The following is a 13,864-nucleotide window of genomic DNA, read 5'->3' as shown; positions in this document are numbered from 1 at the left end:
AGGACCGGAAGTCGAGAACCTCACTCCGGGTGCTGTGCGCCTTCGAGGCTTTGGTCGGAATGGCGTGGGACTGTGTTTTTAGGCCTCTGACACTGCACAGCGCTTGTAGTTGGAAGGTCTGGTCATTGTCATTCAAATCATCCCGTCCTGAGCGTCGCTGCCAGCCTCATCTCTGCTAGGTCTCAAAGTTCCCAGTCATCACAAAGCCCCAGCTTTGCACACTTCCGAAACCCCGACCAGGAGCAGTGACCCAAAACAGTGAAACTGCCCACATTCTAAATTTGAAAAGTTGCACCCTCTGGGTCTGAGGCCTCCTGCTCCGGAGACTTCTCACTTGCTGGCTTCGTGGTCACAGCAGGCGGCTTTCCCTCACTCTCTCCCTCGCTCGTGTGTTTGTTCATTGGACCTCTCTGCTGCTGCTGGCCGGGGCTAAATGCTGAGATACTGAGATGAAGATGACAGAGACCCTGCTCTCAAATGGCTCATGGCCAGGTCGGGGAGTCAGACAGCTAACTGACCCACTTCCTAATGGTTCAGTCTGAACAGTTTTTTCATCTTCTGGGGGTACAGTGAGCATCCTATTTGGGACCAGTTCAGAAAGTTTTGACTGTCACAAAGAAGAGTTTGCTGCGATGGGCAGTGGGGAGCCAAGGAAGGCTCTTGAGTGGGAGAATGGCATGATTAAAGGTGAGATTTAGTTTCATTTATCTTGTTTATCCATCCATCCATCCATCTGTCCATCCATATATTCACTCATCCATCCACCCATCCTTCCACCCATCTATATATTCACTCATCCTCTCCTCCATCCATCCATCCAACCAGCCAGCCAGCCAGCCCTCCATCCGTCCATATATTCACTCATCCATCCATCTATCCACCCCTCCATCCACCCAACCAACCACCCATCCATCCATAATTCATTCATCCACCCACCCATCCATCCATCCATCCATCCATCCATCCCTCCACCCATCCATCCATCCATCCATATATTCACTCATCCATCCATCCATCCATCCATCCATCCATCCACCCATCCATCCATCCATCCCTCCACCCATCCATCCATCCATCCATGTATTCACTCATCCATCCATCCATCCAGCAAATACTTATTGAACATCTATCATGTGCTAGACACTGTGCTGTGCACCTGGCTTCTGTCTACAGCAGTGAAGAAGACAGACATAAATTCCTGCCTTCATGGGACCAACATTCTGGAGTGGAGGGGTGGATAGACAATAAACAAGCAAACAAATCAATAAGTGACTTCCAGAGCTATCAAGGAAATAAAGAGGGAGACAGGGTTGAGAGCGACCAGGACACAGGGTGGGGTGCCTCCGATTGGATGGTCAGGGAAGAGACCTCTGGGGAGGTGATGATTCAACTGGGGTTTACAAGAAGAGAAAGAGGCAGTTATGACAAGAACAGGGGAAAGAGTTACAGGAAGCGGGAAGAGAAGTGCAAAGGCCCTGAGGCAGGAAAGAACTTGGCTTGTCAGAGAAAGTGAAAGGAAGCCAGTGTGGCTGAAAGGGAGAGAGGAGGCAAGACAGGGCCTCGGAGGCCATGGTGAGAACTTTGGAGTTTTTGGAAGGGCAGCCGGAGGCCACTGGAGGGTTTCAGCAGGCGAGTGGCATGTTTTGATTTTCGTTTCTAGAAGTTCCCTCTAATCTGCTGTGAGGAGCAAACGTGGCAGCAGAGAGACCAGTGTGGAGGCTGTAGGTGAGGATGGCGGTGGAGCTGGAGAGAAGCGGACGATTCAGGACAGACAGTGGAGGTGGCGGTGAGAGAAACGGACCTTGGAGCTTGGGTTACTGGGGGGTGGCGGAGCAAAGACTGGAGGTTGGGGGTGGGGCTGGGGGGAGGAATGGGTGTTTGGGGGAATCAAGACGTCTTTTTAGGGTATTCCGGTGGCAGTTAGACAGCCCAGCCCAGAGCCCAGGGGCGATGGGGATGCTGATGGGAATGCGAAGTTCCTTGCGCACGTGGTTACTTAAAGCAGCGGAAGGAGTGAGGTCGCCAAGGACGTGGCTGGGGGCGGGGCCCAAAGATGGAGCTCGGGGAGAAGGTTGCTGAGAGGTGACCACGACTGGACTTGGCAGCGGGATTGTGACCTCAAGAGCCATTTGGTGGCACAGAGGGTGGCAGCCTGGTTGGAGGACACTGAGGAGGGGTGGCATGGGGTGAGAACTGGATCAGGGAGCATGGACGAGGCTCACCAGAAGCTCCCTCTGGCAGGGAATGGAGGAACGGGGCGCTTGTGGGAAGACGACGGGATCCGGGGAGGGCATTTGATGTTTTCAACACAAGAGGTCCCGAGAGGGAGAAACTGGGGCTGCACCAAGGGGCAATTGCTGGGAGAATATCCCCGAGTGGCCCAGAGGGAGCACACGGCGCCAGGCCTCCTATTCCGTGGGCATCACCAATTGTGTCCGCTCTCTCCCCGTGTGACCTTGGGCAACTTAAGGACGCTCCGGGCCTCCATTTTTACGACTCCAAAATGGGCCACACAGGCCCCAGATGACTTGGGTGTTGAGGTGACAGGTCCCCGGGACAGAGCAGGCTCAGCAGGGAGGCAGTTGCGATGGCCGACGCTCCTCAGTTTGTGTTGTCCTGGACTGTCCCCGGGGAGCCCACCAGGTTCCACCAGGCCCACCCGGCTGCATTGTCCAACACTGCCTTGCTCCAAGATTCACAACCAGGCCTGGCTGGCCCCTGGAGACTCCGCCCAAAGTGTTGTACTTTTTGGGGGGGGGAATGAAAGTTTTCAAGTCTGAGGGGCTGCCAGGCCTCGTGGAAGAGGCTCTGGATGCGATCCCATATCTGCGCTTGCTGGCTCGGGGACTTTGAGCAGGGGCGTTTCCTCTCTAGGTCTTAGTTTTTTAATCTGCAAAATGGGCATCATCATCATCATCATCATTGTTGTTATGAAGATTAAGTGACATGGTTCCTCCCACCCTTCCTTCGTCTTACAGAAGTCAGGTTCTGCCCCCGGAGTCCCCCTCTTCTTGGCTCATGTTATCTGGGTGGGGCCTGGGCCCCTGGGGTTCTGTTGAGGCAACCTTGGCGTCTGCCGCACCCACAGGAGTCTGGGCTTATGGCCCCCCCGGGGGCTCTCCACTGCCAGAGTTTATCTGTCCTGCCCTTCTGCCCTCCAGCCTGGACCCAGTATCAGCTGTCGGCCAGGAATCCACGCAGTACGAAGGGAGGGGCACTGCCGACATAGGGGTTGGGCCAGACAACAGGTGCAAGGTTGGCCCAGAGAGGGCGGTGGGGGGTTGTCCAAGGCCACACAGCAAGTAACGGGAGGAGGGCAGATCTGGCGGCAGCTTCCCCCCCCCGCCCCCCCCCGCCCCCGCCCTGTATCCTATGGGGCATTCAGCCCAGGTGGCAGTGGCCGGCCGCCTGGGGAGCAGAAAGGGCCTGACTGTGCTTGGGAGGCCCTGGGGCAGATGCCGAGGACAGACGCTGTGAGGACACCTCCTGGAGGCAGCTCCAGGCTGCTAGAGGTTTCTCTGGGCCCAACCCGGTGGCTCAGGAGACCTCTGTGCTGGGTCCAGCAGGCCTCTTCCAGTCCCCCTCCAGCCCCGCAGGCCGCAGAGACAGACAGGCTGAGGTGGAGTCCTGGCTCTGCCTCCTAGGACCGAAGGAGGATCCTGAAAACTCTCGAGCCTCGGCTTCCTCGGCTTCCTCGTCTGTGAACTGGGGGTGATAATGGCAGTTAAGCCCTTTGGTTAGGAGGATGCAAACTACAAATAAGATGAAGCTTCTCCTCTGCTCACCCCCTCCGGAGCTGCCCCACTGCCCTGGGGAGAAAGTCCTCTCCTCCTCTCACCAGGCCTTGCAGGCCTGCGCCCCTCGTGCCCCGTTTTCTCTCCCCGCCGCCACTCTGGCCTCCTCGCCGCTCCTCCATCCCCCTGAGCTCAGTCCCACCTCAGGACATCGCCCTTCCCTCTGCATCCCCTCCGTGCTCCTGCAGCGCTCCCCTCCCAGCTGGTCCTCAGAGAGGCCCGGCCCCCCGCCACCACTGCCTTGTTGGCCCCACGGCGCTGAACTCTGTCTGAAGGAGTTGTCTGTTCCTTCCCTGTTCCTCATCTGTCGCGGAAGCGTGGGCTCCACGAATGCCGATCTGGCAGGACCTGGCACCTGGGAGATGCGCCACGAACACTAGCTGCTGTAACTTTTCTAGAACTATTGCTAGATCGCTCAAGGCACCTAGTGCTGTGTGCATGGAGAAAGTCAAGGCCAGGGCCAGCTCTCAGGGGCTGGGTTCTCATTCGCCATTTATTCCTTCAGACCCATTTCCCCCAGCACCTGCTGCGTGGCAGCTCCGAGCAGGGGCCGGGGAGGAAGCTGTGAAGTGGGGATCCTGGCTGTGCCACCTCCATGGGAGGGACGGCTTGGTCCTCAATTCCCAACCCTCTGTGGCTCCCTATCACCCCAGGCCAGAGTCCAGGGCCCTATCTCAGCGTGGCATGCTCCCTTATCTGCGTCCAGTCGTGGTTCTAGAGGGACGTCTGCAGGAGCCCCCGCCTCCGCTCGGTGCTTTCCGTTCCCAGGGGCTCTGCTCTTGCTGCTCCCCCAGCCCGAGACATGGTTCCCCCCAACCTGCAGCCGAGCTGTGGACGTGTTCACGCAAACACGGGGCTCACGGCCCGTCCAGGCCCTGCTTGCACCTCTGTCCCCCCGCCAGCTCCCGTGAGCCTTGAGGCCTTCTTGGTTCTGTGTCATCAAATTGGGCCCCAGCCTGTCAGCCATTCTTTGCATGGACCTTCTCTTATCAGGACCTCACACCGACCCCGTGGCCCTTATCCGTGTTTCACAGAAGAAGGCACCAAGGCACAGAGAGGTTTAGTAACTTGCCCAAGGACACACGCCTAGAACATGGGACTTGAACCTGGCAGACTGACCCCAGGTGCATTCTTCATGTCCTTGCTCTGCTGTCTTAGCTATTTAGTGGGTCTTTCCAGAACCCCTGCCTGTGATCAGCCTGTAGGGAACATGCCCTCCCCCACCCCCACCTGCCCGCCTGAGGCTGCCCTCGGAAGCTCTGGACCATTCTGAATGCACAGTGCCAGGCCCCCATGCTGGGTGCTTCCGAGTTATGGCCCCGTATAAGGCTCTCGTTAGCCCTGTCTTACAGATGGGGAAACTGAGGCATGGAATGGGGAGATCACACCTGCCCCAAGCTAGAAGGCGGGAGATCTGAGTCAAACCCAGGCTGTCTGAACCAGAAACCCAACCCATGCTCCCTGCTGGTCTTCATGCTTAGTACCCCATGGCTGGCCACCCCAGCTGACCACCCGCCATCGAGGGCCTCCTGGGTCACGCCTGCTTCTCGCTGTGCTCCACGTGGCTCCATGCCACCCCTGTAAGGCCGGTCTGTTTTTCGCCCCATTTTAGAGATGAGGGAACCGAAGCGACCAAGGTCACCCAGCTAGCGAGGGGTGGGGCTGGGTTTAGAACAGGGTCGTGGGAGCTCAAAGCTCTTCCGTGGCTGCCCCGCCTGTCCCAGTGACCAGGCCACCTGCGTTTCTCTCCCTGCCCCCCAATCCCACCCCAGGGAAACTTGAGTCTCCTGGGAATCTCCAGACCTTCGATTGTTCCCAGCCAGAGCTTCCTGGGAGCGGACAAGAGGGAGCCGCCTGCTTGGGCTGCCCTCCCCGTTCCGCTGTCAATGGGCCTTTGTGTGGCTAGGTCTAGCCCAGCCCCTGTCCACACCACATGGCTTCCTGACAATTCAAGGCTCTCAGCCAGGAGCTGTGTGTGGCCTGGGAACCCACCACCCAAAGTAGCAGAGTGCCCAGACTGCTCTGTGGTTAAGCAGCCCCCGGACCTTTGCACTTGCTATTCCCTCTGCCAGGAGGGATCTTTCCTCAATTTTTCCCACAACCAGTTTCTTCTCATCCTTCAAGTCACCACTCAGATGTCACCACTTCAAAGAGGACTTTCCTGACCATCTGGCTCACTAGAATATGAGTGCCAAGAGGGCAGTTTGTCTGTTGTGTGGCAGAGACCAACAATAAGAAGTTGACACTTCAACAAGATCCTTTCTGCTAGGGATACGTGCTATCAGAAGAATCAGGTAATTGGATAGAGTGCCTGGAACAGGGGGCCTCTCCCAGGCAGTGAGATTTGAGCAGAGACCTGGATGAAAGGGAAGAGCCATGCCAATATCTGGGGGAAGAGAGTTCTAGACAGAGGGAACAGCAAGTGCAAAGGTCCTGAGGCAGGAATATGCCCATGTGTGTGAGGAGTCTCAGTCTTGAGGAGGCCAATGTGTCTGGCACAGAGTGATTGAAAGAAGAGTAGGGGGAGATGAGGTCAGGGAGATGAGATGGGGTGGTGTCTATCACATAGGACTTTACAGGCCGTGAACTTTGGCTTTTACTCTGAGTGAGGAGAGTTCCAAGGGACGTGATCTGACGTGGGTTTCCACGGGGTCCCTCAGGCTGCCTTGTGGAGAACGGACTATCTGGGGGCCAAAATGGAAGAAGGGAATTTATTCACCCACCCAAACGAAGCCCCTACTTTGTGCCAGGCATCGTCCCGACACTGGAGATAGAGCAGTGAACAACTGTGACAAAAAACCTCTGTCCTCAGGGAGCTCACGTTCTTGCGTTGGGAGCCTGGGGATAAACTGGAGAAGTGAGCAAAGCCCTTGGTGTGCCAGGTGAGGGTGTGGAGGAAACCTAACAGGGGAGCATCCGGGAGCGGGGGCTCATGTCCGCACCAGCAGGTGCAGCATTCACGTTGCGGATGCCGTGTGTCCAAGCCTGTGAGCTCCCGCAGGGGACTGTGGCCTTGCCATGGCTGGATCCCAGACCCCAGCATGGGGCTTGCCTCCAAAATGGACTCTACCTCATTCCACATGTGGGGAAACAGGGGCTAAGACACCTACTTTGACTTGCCCGAGGTCACACAGCTAAATGTGTGAATGGCAAAACCTGGACTGACCCAGGGCTCCTCTCCCCCGTGGGGCGGATGAACTTGGCCCTTGGTGCCCCACCGTCCCGAAGGGGCCAGCTCTGTTTGGGTGGCAACCCTGCTGGAGGTAGGTCCCCTGGGCTCAGGCACACAGTAGGCGCTCAGTAAACGCACGCTGTTGAGCAGGCACCCAGGCAGCGGCTCTCGCTGCTCCCGGGCGACTTTCCCCTGCCGGGGGATGAGCGGCAGTGTCTGCAGACGGTTTGGGCAGTGACACTGGGGAGGGGGGACGCGCTGCTGACCTCGAGCGAGGGGAGGCCAGAGACGCTGCCGCGCGCCCTACAACGCACAGGACGGCTGAGACCCGCCCGGTCCCCGGTCCCCCGCCGGCCTCGGACCGGCCCGCTGTGCGCTGGCACCGCCCGGTGGCGTCACGAGGCGCGGCAGCATCCCCGGGAGGAGCCGGGCCCCGAACGGTCCTCCAGCGTCCGGGTGACACCTGCCACCGCGGCTCGTCCACGGCTCCAGTGGACGCGTGTGGACCTGCGGCCTCCAGCTCAAGGGCGGCTCCCCCTCCCCAGATGCGCTGGGAGTCCCCCGACCCCTCGCTGGCTGTCACCCCCGTCCCTCCCGTGCTCAGAACCCTCCGTGGCTCCCACGTTATCCACCGGGAAAGTCGAAAGCCCTAAATGGCCCCCGCCCCACTGTTTAAAACCGAAACACACTCAGCTCTCCTCCTCCGTCTGCGCTCTGTTTTTTATATTCAGCAACAATCACCAAGGGACGTATATTTCGCTTATTTTTCTTGTTTATTGCCCGTCTCCGCCACGTGAACAGCTCCCTGGGGCCTGGACCCTGCTCTTTCCCCAGCATCCAGCACCGTGCCCGGCACACAGTCGGTGCTCCACAAGTATTTGTGGATTAAAATGGATGGATGGATCTGCACAACCTCCCCGGCCTCACACTAGAACTCTGCGGGTTCTAGTCCCACCTCCACGAGCAAGGCTGTGCCTCATAGGACAGGCTAGTTAACCTCTCTGGGCCTCAGCTTCCTAAGAGGAATAAAAGTGCCCACCTCATTGCGTTCTGAGGGCTTTAGATGTGTCACTCCACACGTGTTTAGACCCGTCAGTGGCGCCCAGTGGGTGCTCAGTACGGACAGGGCCACACTTCAGTCACCATTCCCAGCCGCCTTCTCCTCCTGCCCTCTCCACCCGCCGAGCCCCTCAGGGGAGGGCGCGGGGCTCGGTCTTCTTCATCCTTCGCACACAGTGGGTGCTCAGTACATGCTGGTGTTGAGGGAAGGACATTGGTGGGTGAGGAATGGCACCTGTCCCCGGGCACCGTGAGGCCCGCTCTCCTACCCCAGTTTCCGGGGAGAACCCGAGGGTCCCACGGCCAGCGGCAGGACGTGTCCCTCGGAGCAGGTCGGGTGCCCTCCCCCCGCCCCCCGGGGGTGAGGGTCGGGGACGCGCTGGGCGCAGGGAAGCGCTGCCATTCTGCAGAGTGGCCAGCAGGGGGCAGCGGAGCCCGGGCCGACGCCGGCCCTCGGTCCTCCCGCGCCCGGAGGGAGCGCGCCCCCCTCGCCCTCCGCGCCCCTCCTCGCTCTCCGCGCCCCCCCCCGCTCTCCGCGCCGCCCCCTCGCTCTCCGCGTCCCCCCCGCTCTCCGCGTCCCCCCTCCCTCTCCGCGCCCCCCCTCCCTCTCCGCGCCCCCCCCGCTCTCCGCGCCCCCCCCCGCTCTCCGCCCCCCCCCGCTCTCCGCGCCCCCCTCCCTCTCCGCGCCCCCCCCCGCTCTCCGCGCCCCCCCCCGCTCTCCGCGCCGCGCCGGCCTCCCCCGGGTCCAGTGCAGTCCTGCCAGGAGGGCCTGTCGCGCATCCGGCGCGGATGTCCTCCGGGGCCCCGAGCTAAGAGCTCCCCGCACGTCGACGCGTTCCGCCTTCCCAACAACCAGAGTGGGGCGGGTACTGTTATTGCCCCCTTGCTCGGAGGCGGTCGCGGAGGCCGGACGACAGGCGAGGTCGGGAGCCGGAGGCGGTGCCGGTGCACATCGCCCTTGGGGTCTGCAGGCAGTTGGCGCGCCCTTGGATCACACGCTGGGATGCAGCAGACGTTGGCGAGGTCTCCTTGGGGAGGGGGCGTGTAACTGCCTGCTGAGGAAGGGGAGGCAGACCCTTGAACCCAAGACGGTGGACTGCAGTAGAGCACAGCAATTTGCTTAAAAGGTTCATGGGCCCTCCGTACCAGAGAATCAGAAAATGCCGAAGAACCAGGAGCCTGGGGGAGCGCCGAGAGGCGAAGCTTGGCCCGGCCTCGCAGGTGCTTTAGGGTGAGGGGGGAAATCAGGAGCCCACCGGATTTTTCAGGGAGGAACAACGGTCCCCCAGGTGAAAGCAGGAGGATGTTTCAGACCAGAGGAACAGTGTGTGCAAAGGCCCTGGGGTGGCTCAAGGGACCTCAATGGCTGAGTCTGGCTAAAATGGCATAAAAAAGATGGAGGGAAGGCAGGATAGGCAGAGAGAACTTGAGTCTCAGTTCGCTGAGACTTAGAGGAAGGGCAGACCGCTGGGCTCAGACACAGGCCGCGCAGGGTGCCACGGGGTCCCAGAGACGGCCCTCAAGTCCTGTGGGAACCTCAAAGGACTATCAATGTGCCCCTTTTACAGATGGGGCAGCTGGGCCTTGGAGAGGTGAGGACAGCTTGCCCAGACGGCCGCTAAGAGGCGGGCTGGGGTTTGAACCTGCCCTGTGAACCTCCAGGCTCTGCTGCTTTTCCAGGAAACACCAGGAACTCCGGAGAGACCTTCACTGAGTTCTGGCGGAACGAGTGAGTTGACTGAGTCCTCCACGTGCCTGGAGCTGTGTGGAGTGTTTCCCCGCATCGTCTCATCCAATCCTCAGAAATAACCGTGTGCAAGAAGTGCTGTTATTTTCCTTTCTTTTACAAATAAAGAACCAACGCTCAGAGAGGGCAAGTGATTTGCCCAAGATCACACAGCCCACAAGTGTCAGAACCAGGATCCCAGCCCAGGCCCGCAGGCTCTGGCGTCTGCCCTTGTAACCCTGGCACCTGAGTCTCCAGAACTCCCTTCGGCTCCCAGGGTTGTGTCATCCGTGCTCTGTCTTCCTTCCTCTGTGTTCTAAATGGACTCCCCACTTGCCTTTTTTTTTTTTTTTTACCTAAACCTGTTTCTGTACAAAAGAAACTGTATATCAATAGCACAAATGGAGAACCTATATCATTTATCACGAATGGAAGATGATGAAAATACACCCAAAGAGAGCCCCACAACGTCATCCCCTTCTTGTCGGAGGCTGTTGCCAGCCCAGCCTGGACACAGAGGCTGCTGGAGCTTCGGTGAAAGGGAGGGAGAGAGGGTTAGCGAGGCGCCACGGAGATGCCGGCAGAGGGAGCTTTGCTCCTGAGATGCTCAGAGCAGTGGCAGGGTCCCCCTGCAGGGGAAGCCGCCTCTCTGTGACCCGGCCCCGCAGACCTGGAACAGCCCGCGCTCCTGAGCTGCCCGGTGGCTGGACAAGCCGCTCACCCCCAGACCAAACCCTTCTCCTCAGCTCATTCGGGCCCTGTGTCCACAAACCCCACGTCCAGGCCGAGGTGGGCGGGGGTCCCGTGAGCAGAGCCCTGACTGTCCGTCTCACCGTCTGCTCCCCCCCCCCCCCCCCCGCAGAGCCCCACAAGCAACGTATACAGCTGGCGCTCAGCCAGGCCTCCTGGGCTGCAGAGACTCAGCATTCAGTGGTTGGTCTTTTCTGTTTTTAATAGAAAAATGTTTCCTGCACCACCAACTGTTTCCTGGGCAGGGTCTGGAAACCGTTTCCAGATGGGAGATAATTTTAGGGACGAGGAACGGCTCCAATTGTGGGCCATTCTGCCACCAGCTCCCACGGGAACGTTCCCCGAGGCGGGCGGGCGTGTCTGCGCCGGGGAGAGGGGCCAGAGGGGCTGTCAAGCTGGGAGTCTCGCCAGGCTGAGCCGTGGCTGGGCCATGGGGCCCCTGAACAGTCTCGGCTGCTGCGTTTGGGGGCTGCCCACTCACACCAGGCCCTCCCCTCACACCCTCACTCGCCACCAACATCCCTGATCCAGCCTCTGGACCCGGCTGCCATTTTGCAGGAAATGCCAAGCACAGGGCATGTGGAACACATCACAGAGCTACCATCAACACAAGCCAGTCCTGGGGAAAGTCTACAGGTCAGAGGGCTCATGTTCTGCAACTGATAACACTGTAAGGAAGAACGGGATGGAGGGGAAACAAACGAAAAGGCTTGAAAGATACCTGGTTTTTTGTGTGTGTGTGTGTGTGTGTTGTTGTTGTTTGTTTTTTTTTTTTTTGGTGAAGAAGATTGGCCCCGAGCTAACATCTATGGCAAACTTCCTCTATTTTGTATGCCGGATGCTGCCACAGCATGGCTGGGTGAGCGGCGTATAGGTCTACACCTGGGATCTGAACCTGCAAACCCACTGACTCAGAGTTCCTGAACTTAACCACTATGGCACCAGGCCAACACCAAGTTTTTACAAAAATGGGCAAGACAAAATATAGTGTCTATGGACACACACAGAGGTAAGACTATAAAGAAACACACATCACAGCCCTAAAAGTCAGGGAGGTGCTTTCTCTGGAAGGAGGGAGGGGCTGTGAGTGGCCAGGGTTCCCCCAGGGGCTTCTGGGGCAGTGGTCAAGGTCTCTTTCTTCCCCCGCAGGTGGTCACAGGAAGCTTAGTTGCCTTATTGTAAATCATTAAGGCGTATGTTTGTGCTGAGTGCTTTTCTCTATCTGTGTTTTATTTAAAAAAAAAAAAAAAAGATTAAAAAAAAATAGAAATATCCCCCATGCAGATGAGGACAGGGAGCCTGGGGGTGCTGCGGCTTCCCCATGGGTCATGAGTTGGGGGCTGCCCTGTGAACCCCGCCCATAATCCGAAGCTTGTGTATTCATTCAACAAGTAATTGCTGAGCTCCGAGTCTGTGCCAGGCGCCGGGGGCCACAGCGGCTGGTGAGAGACATGTTCCTGCCCTCGCGGGGCCCAGAGGCTGACAAGTGGGACAAGGCAGAGAACCAGGAACCGCTCCTGCCAGGACCCCTAGGGACTCTGGGTAAAACGTGACAGGTAGCTTTGTACACGGTCGCAGGATGTGAGGGAAATCCTACAGCCTTCAGAGCAAAGAGGAACAGAAAACTGCAGCCGGAGGTAAGGCCACGGGAGGGTTTGCTCCCCACGGTGGGACCCCAGGGACTGTTGAAACACTTTTAATTCTGAAATAAAAGTTGCAAGAATAGTATAATAAATTCTAAAGCCATTTACCTGGATTTACCAACTGTTAACATTTTCCTACATTTGTTTCATCATTCACTCTTCCTCTCTCTTCTGGAAATTTTTTTCCCGAATCCTTTGAGAATACACTGCAGACGTGATGTTCCTTTACTGCTAAATATTTTAGTGTGTGTTTCCTGAGAATAATGACATCCCCTTAGCAACCCGTGGAGCTGTCAGCTTCAGCAACTTTAACACAAATCCTATCTGAAGCCCAGAAACATTTTGCCAATTGTCCCAGTCATGTCCTTCATAGCAATTTTTCCCCAATGCAGAACCTAATTTGTTTTTTGTTTTTTTTTGTTTCTGTTTTTGAGGAAGATTAGCCCTGAGCTAACTACTGCCAATCCTCCTCTTTTTGCCGAGGAAGCCTGGCCCTGAGCTAACATCCGTGCCCATCTTCCTCTACTTTATACGTGGGACACCTACCACAGCATGGCTTGCCAAGCAGTGCCATGTCTGCACCCGGGATCTGAACTAGTGAACCCCGGGCCACCGAAGCGGAACGTGCGAACTTAACGGCTGCACCACCGGGCCAGCCCTGAAGAACCTGATTCAGATTGCACGTCACATTTAGTGATTATGTCTCTTTCATCTGTTTTAATCTGAGAGATTCGTCCTCAATCTTGATGTTTTTTTGAAGCATACAGGCCAGTGTGTAGCGTGTCCCTCCGTCTGGGTCTGTCTGATGTTTCCTCGTGTTCAGACTGAGATTATGTGCTTGTCAGGAACCACGGAAGTGACATTGTGCCCTTCTGGGTACATCCTATCAGGAGGATAATAATTGTTGATTGTTATTATCATTTATTGGTGATGTTAACTTTGATTCCTTGGATAAGGTGATCAAAGGTTTTCCTACAATTTACTATCTCCCTTTGTCATTAAGAATTACTTTGGGGCCGGCCCGGTGGCACAGCGGTTAGGTGTGCACATTCCGCTTCGGTGGCCCGGGGTTCACCGGTTCAGATCCTGGGTGTGGACATGGCACTGCTTGGCAAGCCATGCTGTGGTGGGCATCCCACATATAAAGTAGAGGAAGATGGGCACAGATGTTAGCTCAGGGCTAGTCTTCCTCAGCAAAAAGAGGAGGATTGGCAGCAGTTAGCTCAGGGCTAATCTTCCTCACACACACACACACAAATAATAATAATCACTTTGGGGGCTTGTATTTTAATGTCCCCTGCAGGGAGTGGAGACCGTGCCTTAGGTGTTAGAAACCAAGGGTCCAGGAGGGGGAACCCTTGAAGAGCTTTACTCTCTGTGAAAGGGGAATTAACAAAAAAAATCCAACTTCTATGTGTGAACTCGAGCCCTAGGTTGAACAGATGACCCTTGAGACCAGGTAGCCGTGGGCGCTGCCCTCACCTGCTTTGGATTTAGATTTCCATCTGGACAAGGAAGAGCGGATCCAGGTTGATGGGCTGGTCGCATGACCCAGGCCTGGCCAATCAGAGCTCAGGATCCTGTGGCCACGGTGATTCGTGACAGATGGGAAGGGACCCAGGCCGGGCCAATGAGCACCTTCCCCGGGACGTTTTCGGGTGTGCAGTGAAGGAGGCCGGGTCAGTCTGCTGGGGCTGCCACAGCAAAATGCCACAGACGG

The 13,864-nt window shown here is 57.4% G+C and overlaps 1 long non-coding RNA gene across 1 annotated transcript; it reads left to right on the top strand.

The window, feature by feature from the left end:
• Positions 1–329: 329 nt before the first annotated feature.
• On the top strand, positions 330–9,893 carry LOC139040272 (uncharacterized). Its single transcript, XR_011494442.1, has 3 exons — positions 330–687; positions 1,661–1,786; positions 9,706–9,893. It is a non-coding gene; the product is annotated as an uncharacterized lncRNA (long non-coding RNA).
• The last annotated feature ends 3,971 nt before the right edge of the window (positions 9,894–13,864 follow it).

This window comes from Equus asinus, chromosome 15, assembly GCF_041296235.1.
Source record: "Equus asinus isolate D_3611 breed Donkey chromosome 15, EquAss-T2T_v2, whole genome shotgun sequence".
Lineage (NCBI taxonomy): Eukaryota > Metazoa > Chordata > Mammalia > Perissodactyla > Equidae > Equus > Equus asinus.
Note: the sequence above shows the minus strand (reverse complement) of the source record. Positions and strands in the feature narration are given on the sequence as shown.